The sequence below is a fragment of the Balaenoptera physalus genome (assembly GCF_965194825.1).
Source record: "Balaenoptera physalus genome assembly, chromosome: 11".
NCBI classification, from domain to species: domain Eukaryota; kingdom Metazoa; phylum Chordata; class Mammalia; order Artiodactyla; family Balaenopteridae; genus Balaenoptera; species Balaenoptera physalus.
Genome location: NC_138896.1, coordinates 87,024,207 through 87,043,658, shown reverse-complemented (window position 1 = coordinate 87,043,658; position 19,452 = coordinate 87,024,207). Strand labels below are relative to the sequence as shown.

General features: G+C 43.7%; 1 protein-coding gene across 1 annotated transcript in view; it reads right to left on the bottom strand.

Moving 5' to 3' along the window:
* Positions 1-19,452, bottom strand: part of SLC25A26 (solute carrier family 25 member 26) — a 298,689-nt gene that overhangs the window by 168,186 nt on the left and 111,051 nt on the right. The gene's annotated exons all lie outside the window — the stretch shown is intronic.

Genomic DNA, 19,452 nt, shown 5'->3' with positions numbered 1-19,452 from the left:
GTCATGGTGAGGGTCACAGTTGGTTTCATATCTGTGGACAGGGTCAGGTTGATGATGAAGTTCAAATTCGTGGTCAGGTTTAGGGTAAGGATCACGTTGAAGGTCAATGTCAGGGTGATGGTCAAGGTCAGGTAAGGTTCAGGATCAGTGTCAGGGTGATGGTCATGTTGAGGATGATAATCAGGGTGAAAATCAGGGTCAGGTTGAAGGTCAAGTTCAGGGGTAGGGTTAGTAGTAGAATCAGTTTCAAGGTGTCATCATGGTCAGATTTAGTTTGAAGGTCAATGGAGAGGATTAGATAACAGTCAGGAACAAATTGAGGGTCAGATTCAGAGTCCATTTTAGAGTCAGGGTCAGGGTACTATCAACATGATGGTGAGGGTGAGCCTGAACGTCAGGGTCTTGAAGAGGGTGAACAATCAGGGTTAGTGTGCAAGTCATGGTCAGGATCAGGAACATGGTGACTTTGACAAGTTCAACGTGATGGGTGAAGATGAGAATCAGTCAGTGTCAAGATCAGGTTCAGGGTCAGAGTCTGGGTCAGGTTATCAGGCTCAGGGGCATGGTGAAGATCAGAGGCAGGTTTAGGGGAAGGATCAAGGAAAGGATTCAGTTCAGCTTCAAGCTAAAGGACAGGTAAAAGTCAGGGTGTGTATCAGAGTCAAGGTAAGGGTGAGGGCGAGGGTCACCAACACTTTGGGGGTGGCTTATTGTACGGGATAAAAACCCCTATTCCTTAGAGGGGCATTATTTATGCACAGAAAGCCAGCAGCTACTTCATGACCCTCCACATCTTTGCTGTCCAATCCACCACTTCAGGTCTTTGGACGGACCTACCTGAAAAGCTGCGGACTCTTTGAACCCATCTAGAACAATAAGAATAATCTGCAGTCCTCCACTGCAATGGCTTCCTTCAGGCCCAGTGAGCCAATGCTCTGGGTTGGGTCCCAACCTCCTCCAGGCACATTTTAATTCTCTATCTTAGAAGATGGCTCCTTGCAAGTTCCCTGGCCTTTCACCGATACTCCTCAACCTGCAGGGAGAAGCAAGTGCTGGATGAGGCACTGTAAACACTAGCCCTCCAGCCAGAGACTTCTCGCTGGGACCCAGTTGTCTCATCTGTAGAATAGGGGATTTGGATTTGATGGTCTGTTCAAACTCCATGGGAACCTTTCAGGCACTGACTCCCAGCTTTCAGGTCCTGCTTCTCTTCTGAAGACTGCAGAATAACATTTCCCAGCTTTTAAAATTCACATCCCAAACGGCCCAAAAATGCAGGGTACCGATCTCACCTCACAATTCAGAGCCCACCTCCTACACAGCTGCAGGGGTCAGGGAGATTCTCTTGAGCTTTCATTTCTGTAGTTTGTGCTATGAGGATAAGAGAGATTTTTGACATCTCCCCAAATATGAAAACTGTAATATGAAATCTGCTTTTTCAAACAACACCCTATCCCTCACTCCCTTAGAAGAGCCCAGCAAGCTTTCTCAGGCTGTCATTTTCAGGTCTCTTTTCACCTCCCTTTTGGGAATCTCTGCTCTCATATCATTTAAAGATATTGATTATCTGCTCGACCACTATCCTGTTCTCCTTCTTTTTGTCCTGTTTGCCAGTGTTTGGTGTCAGTTTTCAGATAAGAAAAGAGAGTACTGTTAAGGCTCTATTTATAATGTCCTTGAAAGCTGAGTGCTGACTTCTTAGAGCTAAAAAGCTGGCGGGTTAGGAGGAGAGACTCAAGGCAGAGGGTCCTCCCCACGGAGATGACAGCACGGGAAGCACCAGCGTGGGCACGCAGGCATGTCCCCAGGCAGGCGTGCGCATGCGTGCACACACACACGTAGCACACACTTAGCATCAAGGTCAAAATGAATAAAGAGAAAAGAAACACAGGTCCAGGGAAAGAGGGGAAATGCCAGGAGCATAATAGAAACTTGATACATGTTTGGTGAAAAGAAGACCAGAAGAGAGGGAACAAGGGGGGAAGGGAGGAATTCAGAGAGATAGCAAATTTAGTTCAAAAAGCTCGGAACTTGGAGTCAGGGGACTTTCATTTGAAGCCTGGCTCTGCTCGATTTATTAGATTTGTTAGAAATTCGAGCTCGGGAAAGTTTCTTGGCTTCTCTGAATTTGGGTTTCCTCTTCCCTCAAGTGGGTGTAGCATTGCCTTTCCAACTAATCTCATAAGATGGCTATAAAAATCAAACATAATCATGGTTATGGACGTTCTTTGTAAAGTGAAAAAACTGTCAACACACGAGGCTCTGAGCCTCCTCGACAGAGCTGGCATTTTGTAGATCTGTTTGCCAGCCACTGTGACATGCTCTACGTACATTAAAGCATTTAACCTCACAACAATCCTGCAGGTATAAACTATTATTATTCCTCTTCTACAGATGAGGAAACACACAAAGAGATGGTAATTTGCTGAAGGTCACGCACCTAGGAAGCAGTTAACTGAGATTCAGATAAGGCTTGCCTGAGTCCAGCAGCCAATTCCCTTAATCACGCCGCCACCTCTCGGACCTTAATATGTATCCAGAGCCATTCAACATACCCAAGTGAGATGAAATCCACCTCCCGGTGTTAACCGACACTGTGTGAGTCACCTTGGGCTGCCAGAACAAAATACCATAGCCTAAGTGGCCCAAACAACAGAAATGTATTCTCTCACAGTTCTGGGGTTGGAAGTCCAAGATCAAGGTGCTGGTAGAGTTGGTTTCTGGTGGGAGATCTCTTCCTGGCTTGCAGGTGGCCGCCTTGTGTCTGGGTCTTCACGTAGCTTTTTCTCTGTACGTGTGGAGAGAGAGTGGGATCTCTGGTGTCCCTTCCTCTTCTTATAAGGACGCCAGTCCCGTAAGATTAGGGACCCACCCTTATGACCACATTCAATACCAGTTACCTCCCTAAACGCCCTATCTCCAAATACTGTCACATTGGGGGGTGGGGGAGGGCGTCAGGATTTCAACATATGAATTTGGGGAGGACCTAATGCAGTCCATAACAGACATGTAATAGACACATACTCCAAAAAAACAAATATTCTGTCGACTTTTTCTCCCCAAGGAGGAATTTTTTAAAATCCCATCCCATCACCAGCAGCCACTGCAGCAATATTCTTCAGCTCTTGAGTCCTGCCCAGATAACTGCTCCCCCATAAAGCCAAGCAGCTCTGCTGTAAAATGAATGAAGAGGGTTTCGTGCAAAATATCTGAAACGTTCCTTCTCTCTCCCTCCCTCCTGTTCAAGAGCATTCTGAAGAAGTGAAAGGTCTGTCCCTTGTTCCCCTCTTGCCAGGCGTTCCTATTTACAGTTTCTGGCGAGTCTGAAGGGAGTCAAGAGTTTTCATGTCACTTCCATGGCTTTGCAGCATACTTTCCCACCCCCTTCTCCTGGGTCGTTAGAAATTATTATTCCTGGTTCCCATGGGGTGGCGGTGAGGGGAGAAGGGAAACAGAAAGAAAGGTTTGCAGTATGCGAAGCTGCAAGCTCTTTTAAAAACGAACAAAACCTCAGAGGAAAAGACATTGTGGTTTTCTGCCTGTAACGTTTTCTCTTTAGGTCTGCTCCTGGTCAGTCTGTTGCTAAAAACTTAGAGCAAAAGTTTCATGTGGACTTCATCCTTGAATCCTACTTCACAGAGATGCTGATGAGTCCAAGGGCAGACAGAGAAAGGCCAGAAAGGTTTGTTGCCTGGATGCCAGAAACCATGAAAGGGTTTTACAATTCATCTCCCTACTCCTGGCGGCACATGATAAATTACCAGCATTCATCTATCTAACAGGATCAGGTTTCAGAACTTGTGAGCCATATGTTCACGTCATTGCTTTGTGCAAATAGATACTCTAAATATGCAACGATCTGGCACATTTCAGGAGAATTTATCAAAATGTTCTCGTGTCCCCCAACACGGATATTAATAAAAAATAATACTGAATAATTCCAAGTGGCAGCCATGCACGCGATTCCAGACTGTAAGTTCAGTTTGCACATTTAATGAAGGTTATTTGTAATCATAAGAAGAAAAAACAAAATAGCTCAGTAGCCAGAAGTACTTATGGAAGATAGAATGAAGCTTGTATGTTACAGTTTTTACAGATGGATGGTAGAGGAAGGGTAGAAATGTGGTTGAACTTGGTTTATTCCCAATAAAAATTCTGGATTGGGTGGTCAGCCATCTGGGGCAAGAACAAACGTTCTTTACTATGTGACCGTGAAATCAGTCACACTCCATCTTTACTCTCATAGTGCTAATCTCACATTTTCTGGAGAAGAAATTAATATATTTTAAAAATTTCTCTGTTACCAATGCTTCCTCCCTGGTTACCATAGTCCACAATAGAAGTTCTGGGCTTCTAAAGAAAGCAAGACTAATAGTTGCATTTCAAGTCAACAAATTTTAAGTTAGGAAAAAATCTGGAGGAAAATATATCCAATTGGCAATATTGGTTGTTGCTACGAGCTGAGTTTATGCAGGTCATCTTAATTCTTTTTAAAAGTTTTGAATTCACTGACATTAGAAAACATTTAAAACTGCTTTAACTTCTTAATTTGGGAAAATTTTAAAATACATAATACCGGAAAATATAATAAATGCCTGCATACTTTCCAACCAAAATGAACAAATGTTAACATTGTTTCCACTTTTCTTCAAATCTTTTCTTTAAAAGACCTGACAGGGGCTTCCTTGGTGGCGCAGTGGTTAAGAATCAGCCTGCCAATGCGGGGGACACAGGTTCGAGCCCTGGTCTGGGAAGATCCCACATGCCGTGGAGCAACTAAGCCCGTGCGCCTCAACTACTGAGCCCACGTGCCACAACTACTGAAGCCCGTGTGCCTAGAGCCCGTGCTCCGCAACAAGAGAAGCCACCGCAATGAGAAGCCCATGCACCGCAACAAAGAGTAGCCCCTGCTCACCGCAACTAGAGCAGCAATGAAGACCCAACGCAGCCAAAAATAAATAAATAAAATAAATAAATTTATTAAAAAAAATAATACCTGACAAAAGTTACAGATTAAATTGAAATGCTCTCTATAGCCCTTGCAAGCCCCATTTTTCTGTTTACCTCCCCAGAGGAGGCCACTACTGTGAATTTGGAACACATCCTTCATGCATAAGCATATGTGGCCCATCAATTACGTAAGATATCCCTTTGTGTGTCCTTAAACCATTGTATAAACATCTTACCATATCATCCTTCAACTTAATTTTGCATTCTCATGTGCGTTCTTAAAGCGTTCCTCCTAGTACTTGCTGACATTTTTAAAATATTTATTAAATTTTTAACAATTTATATTAATTCGCAAGAGGAGACATTTCATAACCTTAATAAGTCAAAGTAACTGAGAGACACCTGTAGTCCCAGCACTTTACAGAATATTATCGGAGACTGCCACTCCCTGGGTGGCTGTTGTTGGGAACCCCTGAGACAAGGACTTTGGCGCAATTCATCTATCGGCAGAGTCGCAGGAAGCGCGAGTGAGCAAGGCGGTGGGGCTGAGAAAGCCAGTGTCAATGTACCTTTGCTCAGACTGCACTGGATGGGGGCAACAGGGCCTCAGTACCACCAGGACCTTTTGAAAAGCACACGAGACGCTGCCCAGGATTATCCACCTAGAGAAGTGGAGGATGGCAGACTCATACGCAAGCCCCTCTTCCCCACTGCTTGAAGATGGCCCCCAGGGCATTAGCTTCCCGGACGCTTTTGGGCTGCACGTTCCATGGGGGCCATGAGGGCCTCAGGAAAGTCTGCAAAGCAGAACGAGGCAGAAACACAGTGCACGCTCCAGTGGGATGTGTTTAGCCAGGGTGGGTCTGAGCTCACCCAGAATTGCTGGGTCTTCTGAACCCTGGCCTCCAAATGGGGCCATAAAAGCTAGACAACAGGCAGTGGAAGGCCTCTTTCTTCCTTACAAATGAATCTGATTTGACTACACAGAGTAGGCTTTGTATGTCTTTAAACAATTATAGATACATCTTACTGTATCATTCTTCACCTTAATTTTGCATCCTCATTATGCTCTTTTTTGTTTTCTATAAATTTATTTATTTGTTTGTTTGTTTATTTATTTTTGGCTGCATTGGGTCTTCGTTGCTGTGCGCAGGCTTTCTGTAGTTGCGGCGAGCGGGGGCTACTCTTCGTTGCGGTGCGCAGGCTTCTCATTGCGGTGGCTTCTCTTGTTGTGGAGCACGGGCTCTAGGCTTGCGGGCTTCAGTAGTTGTGGCATGTGGGCTCAGTAGCTGTGGCTCACGGTCTCTAGAGCGCAGGCTCAGTAGTTGTGACGCACGGGCTTAGTTGCTCCATGGCATGTGGGATCTTCCCGGACCAGGGATCAAACCCGTGTCCCCTGCATTGGCAGGCGGATTCTTCACCACTGCACCACCAGGGAAGTCCCCTCATTATGCTCTCTTGAAGGCTTTCCTTCTATGTTATTTGCTGGCATTTTAAAAATATTTATTAATTTTTTTTTCTTTGGCTGCACCACGCGGCATGCAGAATCTTAGTTCCCTGACCAGCGATCGGACCCAGGCCCCCTGCTGTGGAAGCGTGGAGTCTTAACCACTGGACTACCAGGGAAGTCCCGAAAAATATTTATTATTTTTTTTTAATAATTTGCATTTTTAAACTTAATTAACAAGATAAGACACTTCATAACCTTAATAAGTCAAAGTAATTGAGAGACACCTCAATTACTTTGAGATGAGCCTATTTTGAGAGAGTAGGCTGCTTCCTCAAATTCAACAAAGGTTGGGAAAAGCAAGTTTTCCAAGTCTCAAGAGCTGTCTCAGTCAGAAAATTCCAAACAAGGGGTCACCATCTTTGAAGTCACCCATCTCTTATAGCCTAGAAACCAACCAAAAAAAAAAAAGACCAATTCTCTTTAGTCCACTCATCTTACCACTTTCTTTCCCAGAAGCAGAATGAAAGAGCAGCTGCCCAACAGTGTGAGAAAGTCAACAATATCTTCCTTGTGGGCCTGTAGTTGACTAAAGTTAAAGGGAATGAGCCACAGCTGCTTCTAAAATTCCAGCACATAGTAGATGCTCAGTAAATGCATTGTGAACCTTTGATCCCTCTTTCTGCCTAAAATGCCAACTTTACTTAGCATGACTCTTCAGGGGATAAGTCCATAACCTGAGGGTTTCATATACCATCCATGTCACCCACTGATCTCACTCATTCCCATTCTCTGGGCAATCATAGGACTGAGGATGGGTACATCAAAGAAATAAAGGGATACATTGCGTTGGTTCTCTGTAGGGCAAAAGGCATCAGTGGGGATTCAGTATGAGGGGAGGGGCGAGAAGATGCTGGCAAGGAAGGGTAGGAGCTCAAAGGCTGAGAGCTACTCTCCACCAAGTGTTGTGAACTGTTGCTGAAACAACGTTTCTGTATCTTCACAGTTTCGCTGGGGGTCCACTGTGATTCTCCTTTTGTCAAAGGCAATTTATTCTAGTGGTTTCTGGAATAACTCCTTTGTTCAGAGCCTTCTTGTTACTTGTCATTATCAGTAAGATTGCCCAAACCTGTTAGACAATTTACTGTGCTCAGTCCAGCTACGTCAGTACTTCCAAAATTCCACAGGGCGGAGATAGCATCAGCTGCCATTCACTGTGGTACCTAGTGTGTTTGCACATCTCAGTGAACCCAGTTAGCCGTCCGTTCACTCAGTCAAGAGGGCCTATCTTTTGATTAACATCCCAGACTTCCAGGGTTAAAGGGAAAGCAGAGGATTATAGTAATTATCTGGATGACTCCCACCATAATCTCACTTTTGCCTAAATGTGATCCTTACCTTAATTGCCTTGATAGCTAGAGGGAGACATTATTCTTGGAATTACAAAATTACAGGGCTAGAAAGAGATCTAAGAAGGTCATTAATCATCAGGATAATAAGCTCAATTATCTGGTACAAAAAGATCTCAGACACCTCTTCCTTTTCATGCTCTGTGGATGGGGGGTAGATTTCTCAGCATCTTCACCCTCACTTCACTTTACCACCTTTCACTCCTTCCCCAATTAAAGCAACCAAAAATGAAGTCCTCATCAGATCCTACACATTATGAGGGGTCCCTTAAGAAAAAAGGATAAGGGCTTCCCTGGTGGCGCAGTGGTTGAGAATCTGCCTGCCAGTGCAGGGGACACGGGTTCGAGCCCTGGTCTGGGAAGATCCCACATGCCGTGGAGCAACTAAGCCCGTGAGCCACAACTACTGAGCCTGCGCGTCTGGAGCCTGTGCTCCGCAACAAGAGAGGCCGCGATAGTGAGAGGCCCGCGCACCGCAATGAAGAGTGGCCCCCACTTGCCGCAACTAGAGAAAGCCCTCGCACAGAAACGAAGACCCAACACAGCCATAAATAAATAAATAAATAAAAATTAAAAAAAAAAAGAAAAAAGGATAATTTGGATGAGGGGACAGGTGAAACAGTTGAAGGAGATTAAGAGGTACAAACGTCCAGCTATAAAATAAATTAATCATGGGGATGTGATGGACAACATAGGGGACAAAGTTAAAAATACTGTGATAACTCTGCATGGTGACAGATGGTAACTAGACATAGTGATCATTTTGTAAGGTATAAAAATATAAAATCACTATGTTGTACACCAGAAACTAATATAATATTGTGTGTCAATTATAATTCAATTTAAAAAAGAAAGTATATGGTGTCCTTCGATTCCTGTCCTCAGTGATACCATTTATTTTATTGGTTAGGTATATTGTCATGGTAGACTTGGAAATGGTGAATTTAAGTAAACACAAAATCCGAGACCTTCTAAATTCTAACCCTCTGTTTTTGGCTGGTCTTTTTTCCTTAATAATCTCAAACTTCAGGCAATATCCTGTAACTACAAATATGTTTCAGAAGAAGAATGATTTGATTTTTTAAAATTCAATCAATAAGGTTCAAATCTATTTTTGATTTACTAAGCTCGAAGGTATCCTCTGAATTTATATTAGAGCAACGTATTACAGGCACAAGGACTGTCACTTGTACAGGATACCACCATCTACCAGCTCCTTCCATGTTTCCCCCCTCCCGGCTGTAACAGCGTTCATCATTCCTAGTTTCTTATGCTTATATAGCACCTCAACACTTTTCTCAGCTTTGGTGGAACACCCAGAATATTTGCTCCAGTTTTTTTTTTTTTTTCTTAAAGAACTCTGTACTCTATGTAAGCATAGATGGCTTTTCAAAACCATTACTTGGAGGTGTAACTTATTCTTACACCGCCACCAAAATACACAATGAAACACTCCCTTTGCAATTTGGTACATTTCAAGATGGAAAGAAAATTATCCAGGTGTGGCTTTTCAAAGATTCCATTTATATAAACATCATGTTCAAGACAAAGGATCAAGTGCACTTATGGTTTTCTAATTACCAAAGGAAAAAGTGGCTTTTTTTGTTTTTAACTTCACAATGGTTGCCGTTTTCCTAAGTGCTTTCCTTCAACGGATGCTGTACCCTGTGATCTTGTAAGTTAACTTATTTAAACCTCAGAATGACCGTAAGAGCCAGGTATATTTACTTGCATTTTGCAGATGAGGAAAGGGATGCTTGGAATACTTGCCCAGTTACTTGCTCAGAAAGTAAAAGGCTGGTGCTGGGAGTAGAACCAGGTCTGTTATGATTCAAAAGCCAGGTTTGCACATAAGCTTTAAGCTCAGTCTATCAATTGTGTTTCATTTAACATAGAAAACCACGTGCAATTCAACTTACATTCTGGATTTACTAAAGTGGGATTCTAGGTAAACTGAAATGTACTGACTGTATCTTTAAAGCTTTCAGTGGCATGCTCTGCATGGCAATATTTGGTGACTTTTCATAATGCATTTTCCTAAGCCTGACAACATCATTTCATTTTAGTTTTCATTTAGAAATAATCACGAATATTAATAAGTGCTCAAGGCACAGTGTCTTTTCTTATGAGAGCCTTGTCATATGAGCGAGAGACTTTCTAGAAAGTTTGGTTCAAAATGGAAACGTGGATATAAATGCTAAAGTGCAGAGACATAGGTGCTCTGTGCTCCATAATTTAAGTACAACTTCTTAAACTATTCCTTATCGCTGAAGAGGAGTCTGGGTAGACCCTGACCCTGAATTCTCCAGGGAGAGCTGCTAATCAGCGAAGAACTTTGATACAGAAGAATTAATGTCTCCTTTTGTACAATACTGAACAGCAGCGTCCAATCTGTTTTCTGCTACTTAACATTTTAAGAAGTTTCTTCCAAACAATGCCAAAGACTACCAGCTACCACCAGTAACTAGGAGAGAGGCAGCCTCAGAAGGAACCAGCCCTGCCTACACCTTGATCATGGACTTCTACCGCAAAAACTGTGACAATAAATATCTGTTGTTTGACCTAAATGACCATCAACAGAGGAATGAATAAAGGAGACGTGGTACATAAATACAATGGACTATTACTCAGCCATAAAAAAGAATGAAATAATGCCATTGGCAACAACATGGATGGACCTGTGTTGATCATACACTGAGTGAAGGACTTCAGACAGAGGAAGACCAAAAGTATATGATATCACTTCTAGGTGGAATCGAAAAGTAAATACAAATGAATTAACTGACAAAGCAGAAAGAGACTCACAGACTTAAAACACAAACGTGCGGTTACATAAAAGAAGGGGGAATGGGGAGGGATAAATTAGGAAGTCGGGATAATGGATACACAGAAATAGATATATGTACAATAGATAATCCAAAAGGACCTGAAGCTCAGCACCGGGAACTCCACTTGACCTAATTCAATAACCTCTGTGGCCAAAGAATCTGAAAAATAATAGATACACTGTATGCATATGTATAACTGAATCCAATGGCTGTACACCAAAAACAAACACAACACTACGTCAACTATTCTCCAGCATACCATAGAAATGAACTTACAAGAAGTGAAGCAAAGCAGAGCAATGCCCACTATATTCCCCTCCGGCCTCCTTGACTTTGGGCTGGTAACCCATCCCTGGAGACTGAGCAGGCTTGGGTCCCAAGGCTGGACTGTGGTTTGGCCGAGAGAGAGGGCTGGGGAGGACGTGCCCGCCAACGAGCCCCCCCTTTAACTGGTAGGGTCTGTTTGGCTCTGCATGGGACCACAATCTGCAGATCCAGGCGGTCCCTCCTACAGTTTAAACAAGCCTAGTGCACCCAAACGATGGTGGACCCTACGGCCTGGAGGAGCTCCCAAAAGTCCCCTACTCTACGTCTCGTGCGCTGGGTTTCCAACAACTAGCCTCCTTCCTGCGAGTCGCCCCTCCTTTGAACCACAGCACCCTCGGCGGGGCGGTTTGGCAGGGCTTCGCATTTGTCTGCGGGGATAGAAGCTTAAGTGGGAAGAAGTAGTGAGACACAAGCCCTTGGGTGTTTGCTCTGGCACCTTCCACTCTAATTCACAGTACAGGAAAACGACTTTCCCTAAGGCTCCGCTTGCCCGAGTAACCCGACTTAGGCACGGAGAAATGCTGCCGCCTTGTGGACATTTCCCGTAACAACAAATTTACAACCGCTGCTCAAAAGCACTTCCTATTCCCAAGGCCTGGGGGACTGTTAAATGACACCTGCCCTCAAGTAATGTCCTGGGGTAGGTAATGCAAAAAGAATTCAAGACACGGCGACACTCAAGAAGGAAATTTCAAGAGGTAAATTTTACTGACACTGTTTAAGAAAAAAAACAACACATGACACGATGCTCAACATCCCTAATTATTAGAGAAATGCAAATCAAAACTGCAGCAAGGTAATGCCTCGCATCAGTCAGAATGGCCATCGTCAAAAGTCTACAAACAATAAAGCTGGAGGTGAGCGTGGAGAAAAGGGAACCCTCCTACACTATTGGTGGGAATGTACATTGGTAACAGTCAGTATAAAGGACAGTCTTGAAGTTCCTGAAAACAACTAAAAAGAGAGCTACCCTTTATCCAGCATTCCCACTGCTGAGTGTATATCCAGAGAAGACCGTAATTCGAAGAGACACACGCACACCAACGTTCACTGAAGCACTATTTACAATAGCCAAGACACAGAAACCAGCAAAATGTCCACCAACGGATGAATGGATAAAAAAAGACGTGGTACATATCTACAATGGACTATTACTCAGCCCTAAAAAAGAATGAAATAATGCCATTGGCAGCAACATGGATGGACCTGGGAGGATCGTACACTGAGTGAAGCACTTCAGACCCAGGAAGACCAATAGCGTATCCTATCACTTCTAGGTGGAATCGAAAAATAGATACAAATGAACTAATTGACAAAGCAGAAAGAGACTCACAGACTTAAAACACAAATGTGTGGTTACATAAAGGAAAGGGGAAGGGGGAGGGATAAATTAGGAGGTCGGAACAAACACATGCACACAAATACATATAGGTATAATAGATAATCCACAAGGACCTGATGCTCAGCACCAGGAACTCTACTCAACCTTCTGCAATAACCTCTATGGCAAAAGAATCTGAAAACAATAGATATACTGTATGTATATGTATAACTGAATCTGATGGCTGTACACCGAAAACAAACACAACACTGTACGTCAACTATATTCCAACATATCATAAAAATGAAATTACGAAAAGCGAAGCAAAGCAAAGCAAAGCAGAGCAATGCCTACTATATTCCCCTCTGGCCTCCTTGACTTGGGCTGGTAACCCATCCCTGGAGCCTGAGCAGGCTTGGGTCCCAAGGCTGGACTGTGGTTTGGCCGAGAGGGCTGGGGAGGACGTGCCCGCCAACGAGCCCCCCTTTTAACCCGTAGGGTCTGTTTGGCTCTGCATGGGACCACAATCTGCAGATCCATGCGGGCCCTCCTACAGCTTAACCAAGCCTAGTGCACCCAAACGAAGGTGGACCCTCCAGCCCGCAGGAGCTTCCAAAAGCCCCCTAGCCTCCACATCTCCTGGCACTGGGGTTCCCATCTTCAGCCTCCTTCCTTCGATTCAGCCCACCTACGAACAACAGCACCCTTGGCAGGGTGGTTAGTCAGGGCTTCGGATTTGTCTGGGGGGTGAAGTTTAATGGGGAAGAAGTAGTGAGACACAAGCCCTTGGGTGTTTGCTCTGGCACTTTCCACATTCTGGCACCTGGCACATTCCACATTCACAACCCAGGAAGACAACTTTTCGTTCGCTAAGCCTCTGCTTGCCCGAGTAACCCGACTTGGGCATGAAGAAATGCTGCCGCCTTGTGGACACTGCCCGTAACAACAACTTTACAACTGGTGCTCATGGGCACTTCCTATTCCCAAGGCCTAGGGGGCAGTTAATGCCCTCAAGAAATGTCCTGTGGGACTTCCCTGGTGGCACAGCAGTTAAGAATCCGCCTGCCAATGCAGGGGACACGGGTTCGAGCCCTGGTCCGGGAAGATCCCACATGCCGCGGAGCAACTAAGCCCGTGCACCACAACTGCTGAGCCTGCACTCTAGAGCCTGCGAGCTGCAGCTACTGAGCCCACATGCCACAACTAATGAAGCCCGCATGCCTAGAGCCCGTGCTCCGCAACAAGAGAAGCCACTGCAATGAGAAGCCTGCGCACCGCAACAAAGAGTAGCCCCCGCTCGCTGCAACTAGAGAAAGCTGCTCACAGCAACAAAGAACCAAAGCAGCCAAAAATAAATCAATAAATTTAAATAAATCTCTTTCTCATATATGATCAATTAAAAAAAGGCAAATAAAAGGACTTGATTGACTACTTGCTCGGAGCCTGAGGCAGGGCGCCCAAGCTGGAAAGGCAGAGATGCTGGGAGCCCCAGTGCGTGCTTGGTGCTGCGGAACTGGGTTGGACTGGCCAAGATTAGCAGCAAGTTGGCCTCAACCAGTGCTGCCCACCCCACCGGGAACACGAAGAACGTCATTGCCCTTCTCCCCCCCAAAAACGTGTGCAAAATTTCAGGAGGTTCATGTGCCTCTCGAACCCATCTGTGAATTCCAGGTGAAGAACGCTTCTTCTTGATAAGTGACTCTAAAGCTTTTCAAAGGCTGCCGTCATCTTTTAGAGCAGCCAGAAACACCACAGTCCGCCGAGGCCACCCGCTCCCAATGTCTGGCAGGAATCTAACAGCTGCACACCAGTGTGTAAAGTTGCATGGAAACCAGATTTTTTTTTTCATCCAGCTAATATTTATTTATGCATCTGGCATAGTTTCTAGAAGCTGGTGATACAAACGTGAACAAGATGAACAAGGCCTTGTCCTCAGGAGCTGAAACTACAAGGGCAAGATTGACGATAAACATAAAAAGCAATGTACAGAACAAAATGGGATACAGTCACCAAGAGTGACTGGTGGCTGGCTGTTTTAATGGGGTGGGCAGGGAAGGTTCTTAGGAGTCGTTTGAGTTGATACCTAAGTGGCAAGGTGGAGCCAAGTGTTTAAAGAACTAAGAAACCATGTTCCCAGGCAGAGGAAATAGTAAGTGCAAAGGCCCTACATAGGTAATGAATGTGGTCTTACTGAGGAATAGAGATGGGATCAGCATAGGTGGCATAGATTAAGTTAACACTTAATTTGTGGCCTCAGTAACTCAATAGTGCAATAAGCTTAGTTCCTGGATATCAAATTTGAATAAGCATGAATAACCCCTTAATAACTATTTAATAGGTTTTTAGGAATAGACTCTGTGTGTAATAATGAAAATCTAGGAAACCAAAAGTCCTCATAAAAATTCAAGAAAAGACCAGTACTTTCTCAATTATTAAATACCATATCAGGAAGACCTATGGGCTATAGATCAATTTTTAGAAATTACTGAGCTAGGTGGCCTCCTAAGGGCTCAAAACCACCTCTATCAGTTGGAAGCTCAGATCCACCAAATGTTTAGATCCCGCTGTAGCTCCTGCTTTCACTTCAACTATCAAATCTTCAACTTCTCTAAATTATACTCCAAAATGTCCTACTTTTAGAGAAAAGACAAAGTCCCATGTTTCCAGCAAAGATATTTCAAGCTTGGAGAAAAAATAAGACTAATTACAGTTCTGACTATAAGTCAAGGCTCCAAAAGGACTTCCTAAAAATGCTTTAGAAATGCAAGTTTTTCTAAAGAGCTCCTCCCTCCAAAAGAGAAAGAGAGGTTAATTTTAGAGAACATCTGCAAAAGTTTTTGTCCTGCCTCAGAATTTCAGGAATGTCACTATAATGGATTCATCTTAGTGCAGATAAAATCAAGGGCAGTGAATGGTAGGGTGTTCTATCATCCAAAATGGCAGCCATTTCACTGCAATTTAAGCAAAACATTAAGAGGGCAATGTTTTCCTTAAGGGTCTTATTATAAAGTAATGCAAAAAGCTGTTTGCACTTAACTCTGAGTAGTTATGCATTTTTAACCCATACAGAAAGAACACAGAGATCTTTCAGGTTATTATTTAGTTCATTGAGAAATTTAATAAATGAAACATTTACCTTAATATCAAAGGAAGGAGAATTGAACATTTTCCCCATCATCAGGGCATCGAGGCTGCAGAACCGAATTGAAGGAATAATATTTATTGTGCACTTAAGGACATATGGAGAGATTAAAGGATTAGCTCCAGAGAACATTATGGCAGTTTTTATATTTTGTGTTTGACAAAAGGCTTTCAAATATTTCACTTGGTCCTCATAATAACTCTTAGAGTTAGCATGTTAGTCAGGATTCTTTTAGGTTACAGGTGAAAGATACATATTTTAAGCGTGCATAAGAGGGAATGTATTGGCAAACATAAAATGTGCTACATTCAGGCCTTGCTGGATCCAGAGGCCAAACAACGTCTCTCTCTCCTTCTCTCCCTCTCTCATTCTCTCTTACTCCTTCCCTCTCTGTATCTTAGCTTCATTTTTCTTTAACACATTAGTGTTATCTTCTCCTATTGTAGATGGCTTCCTACAGGCAACTAAAGCTTACATCATCCTTGTAGATTGCAATTCCAGATGAAGCAGAAATCAGATCATGTGGAGAGATTCTAAGTGGCCCTGCTTTGGCCATGTACCCATCGCTAGAGCCAACCTCTGTGAACAATGGAGCAGTTTAACACCATTGGCTGGGCTCAAATCTATAGTCACTACTGTGACCAGACAGTAGACATGATTGCCAGTCCAGCCAGAGCCACATGGAATTAGGGCTGAGAGTACTATTTCTGCAATGGAAAGAGGATTGCTAAGCTGACAAAAGCTACAAATAGGCAGAGCCAATATCGTAGTCCTATTTTGCCGATGAACAAATTTTAACGGACTTGCCCAAATTAAAAAAATGTCTGTTAAAAAAAATAATAAAAAATAAAAGTAAATAAATAAAATAAAATTTAAATTAAAAAAAAATCTGTTAATCATAGCCTCATTAACCTTCATTCCATAAGGCAGATGAGGTTTAAAGTAAACAGTAACTCAGTAAATTAAACTTACATGAAAGAAAAAATTCTAAGATCCTTCTCTGAGAGTCAGTCTTACGTAGGGAGATGCATACAGTGTGTATATGAAGGAGGAAGGAGAAACGCAGTAAGAAAGTTATTTGAGTCCTTGTCACCTGCCCTCTAGACTGCAGACTTTTTGAGGAAAGAATCTGTGACTTCTCCCTGCTTTATCCCCTGCAGGGCTTGGCAAATGTTACCAAACAGCTGAATACAGAGAAATAAATTAGCACCCTTTGCTTGTCCTCTTTTCCTCGGTAAATTGATGCGAGTTCAGTATATTACCCTCAGTGCTATGTCCATCCGATAGACAAGGCTGACCTTCTACATTAGCAGAAACTGAAGGTGTTTGGCAGGGATCTGAGAGCAGTGCAAATAAGCTGGAATCATGAATTTACAGATTAGAGCTGAGTTTTAAATAGTGTATGATTCAACTCCTCTAATTTTACGTATCAGAGAATGGATGCCAGAAAATGCATATCAAGCCCCAAATTCTCTGTGGGGGGAAGTGGCAGAGGTACGTAGGCTACTGTCCTTGGTTCTGAACCATTCCTCCATGCCGACTTGCTTTTCCTAATGGTGGACCCTTGCGTTCCTGTCCAACCTCTCCTGGTCCTATGGGTGTCTCTGTATTTTTGCTTTCCAGATGGATGGGGGGAGAAAAAGATAAGCTATTGACTACCTCAGAGAAAAGAAATGAGACGTGTATCACAGTATAGAGGTTATTCTACAAACGTTTGATAGTTTTCTCATTTTTCTGACAATTATTACTCTCTCCTTCCCAGGATGTACTTATGCCATCCAAAGAAGTGATTCAATTTGCCCCAAGTTCACAACTGAACTAAAGGTCCCAGGTTTCCTGAATCCTAGTCTGTTGGGTTTTCACCCTCCTCTCCCGCCACCTCGCCTTACTGTCTCCCTAATATTTGAAATTCCATCCCAAGAGCCTTAAGACTAAGGCCTGTGTTATCTATGGCTTTGTAACTAATCACCCCCAATACTAAGGGACTTAAAACAATCAGTATGTATTATCTTACAGTTCCTGTGTGTCAGCAGTTCAGAAGCAGCTTAGCTGAGTTCTGGCACGGGGTCTCTCAAGGTTGCAGTCAAGATATCAGCCGGAGCTGCAGTCGACTGAATGTCTGTCTGGGGCTGGAGGAGCTGCTTGCAAAGAGGTTCGATCACATGGCTGACAAGCTGGAGACGGCAGTGGGCGGGAAGCGTCATCTCCTCACCAGGTGGGCCTCTCAACGGTTTACTTACGTTGTTCTCACAACCAAGCTTCCCCCAGAATGGACCCTCCAAGAGAACGAGGTCGAAGCGGCTGTGTCTTTTACGAGCTAGCCTCTAAAGTCATATACTGTCACTTCCATTTGTCCAACGAACCAACCTAATACAAGCGGATAAATACTAGGACGCATGGATCACTGCGGGCCGTCTTGGAGGCCGGCTTATGGCCACAGCCTCTCTTATGCTTTCTTATCACAGCGCTTGTCCCAGTGTATTATAATTACCTTTTTCTTGCACACCCTCCTGTGGCAGACACAGTTGTCTGCCTACCAAGGGTCATTGTCCCCATTCTCCTTGATGACAGAATCCTGATTTTTTTTTAATTTTATTTATTTAATTTATTTATTTTTGGCTGCACTGGGTCTTCGTTGCTGCCCGCGGGCTTTCTCTAGTTGCAGCAAGTGGGGGATACTCTTCACTGTGGTGCGCGGGCTTCTCACTGCAGTGGCTTCTCCTGTTGTGGAGCATGGGCTCTAGGCGCATGGGCTTCAGTAGTTGTGGCACGTGGGCTCAGTAGTTGTGGCTCGTGGGCTCTAGAGCGCAGGCTCGGTAGTTGTGGCGCACAGGCTTAGCTGCTCCGCAGCATGTGGGATCTTCCCGGACCAGGGCTCGAACCTGTGTCCCCTGCATTGGCAGGCAGATTCTTTACCACTGCGCCACCAGGGAAGCCCCCAGAATCCTGATTTTTTTCAGGTATTAGAAAGCAAGTTTTCCAGGGATCAGCAAACTATGACTCATTGAGCGAAGAATAGTTTTAACATTTTTAAAGGTTATAAAAATTAAAAGAATGTGCAACACAGACCATATATTGCACACGAAGCCTAAAATATTTTCCACATGGCCCTTTACAGAAAAAATTTGCTAATTCCTAGTCTAAGTCACTACCTAGACTTTCCCAACTTTCCCTGAAGGGTTTAAGAACAGGCAAGTGTCCCAATTCTGGCCTGAAGGATAAAGAGAAAGCCTACTGGGCTTGGAGAGCTTTTGGAAAGATTTTTTTTTTCCTTCATAAGGAAAAAAATGGATACTTCAGAGGAGATCCCATATGCCTTTCATCTATCCTTCGTTGGGGGTTGTCTTGCAAGAATGGAGCTGTGGCAGCCATTTTGTAACCATGAGGAGAAGGCCAAAAATATTCTGGAGAAGCTGACCCATACCTGCCATCCTTGAGTTGCTCCGTTAACCAGTCCTATTGGGTTGGCCAAAAAGTTCATTTGGGTTTTTCTATAAGATGTTATGGAAAAACCCGAATGAAATATTTGGCCAGCCCAATAAAGCTACCTACTTCCATATTTTTGTTACATGAGAAAATTAAAATTATCTTTAAGCCAATCTTTGGGAATCTTGTTACTTGCAGCTAAAAACACTCTAAATTTTATATACTCCCCTCTAGACAGTGAACTTTTACGGGGCAAAAATGCATGTTTATCACAAATCCTTTATTTCTACAGTAAGGCCTGGCATAGAATAAAATCTTAAGTATTGTCTAAATCATGGTTTCTTGACCTCAGCACTATTGACATCTGGGGCCAGATAAGTCTTTGCTGTGGGGCTGTCCTGTGGACTGCAGGACGTTTAGCAGCATCCTTGGCCTCTACCCACTAAGATGCTACTAACACCCCTTCCCTTAAGTTGTGACAAACGAACGTGTTCCCAGACATTTCCAAGTGCCCCCGGGGAACAAAATCACCCGTGGTTGAGAACCACTGGTCTTACGGAATGATTCTTAGGATATTCATTTCTAGCATAAAAGATTTATTA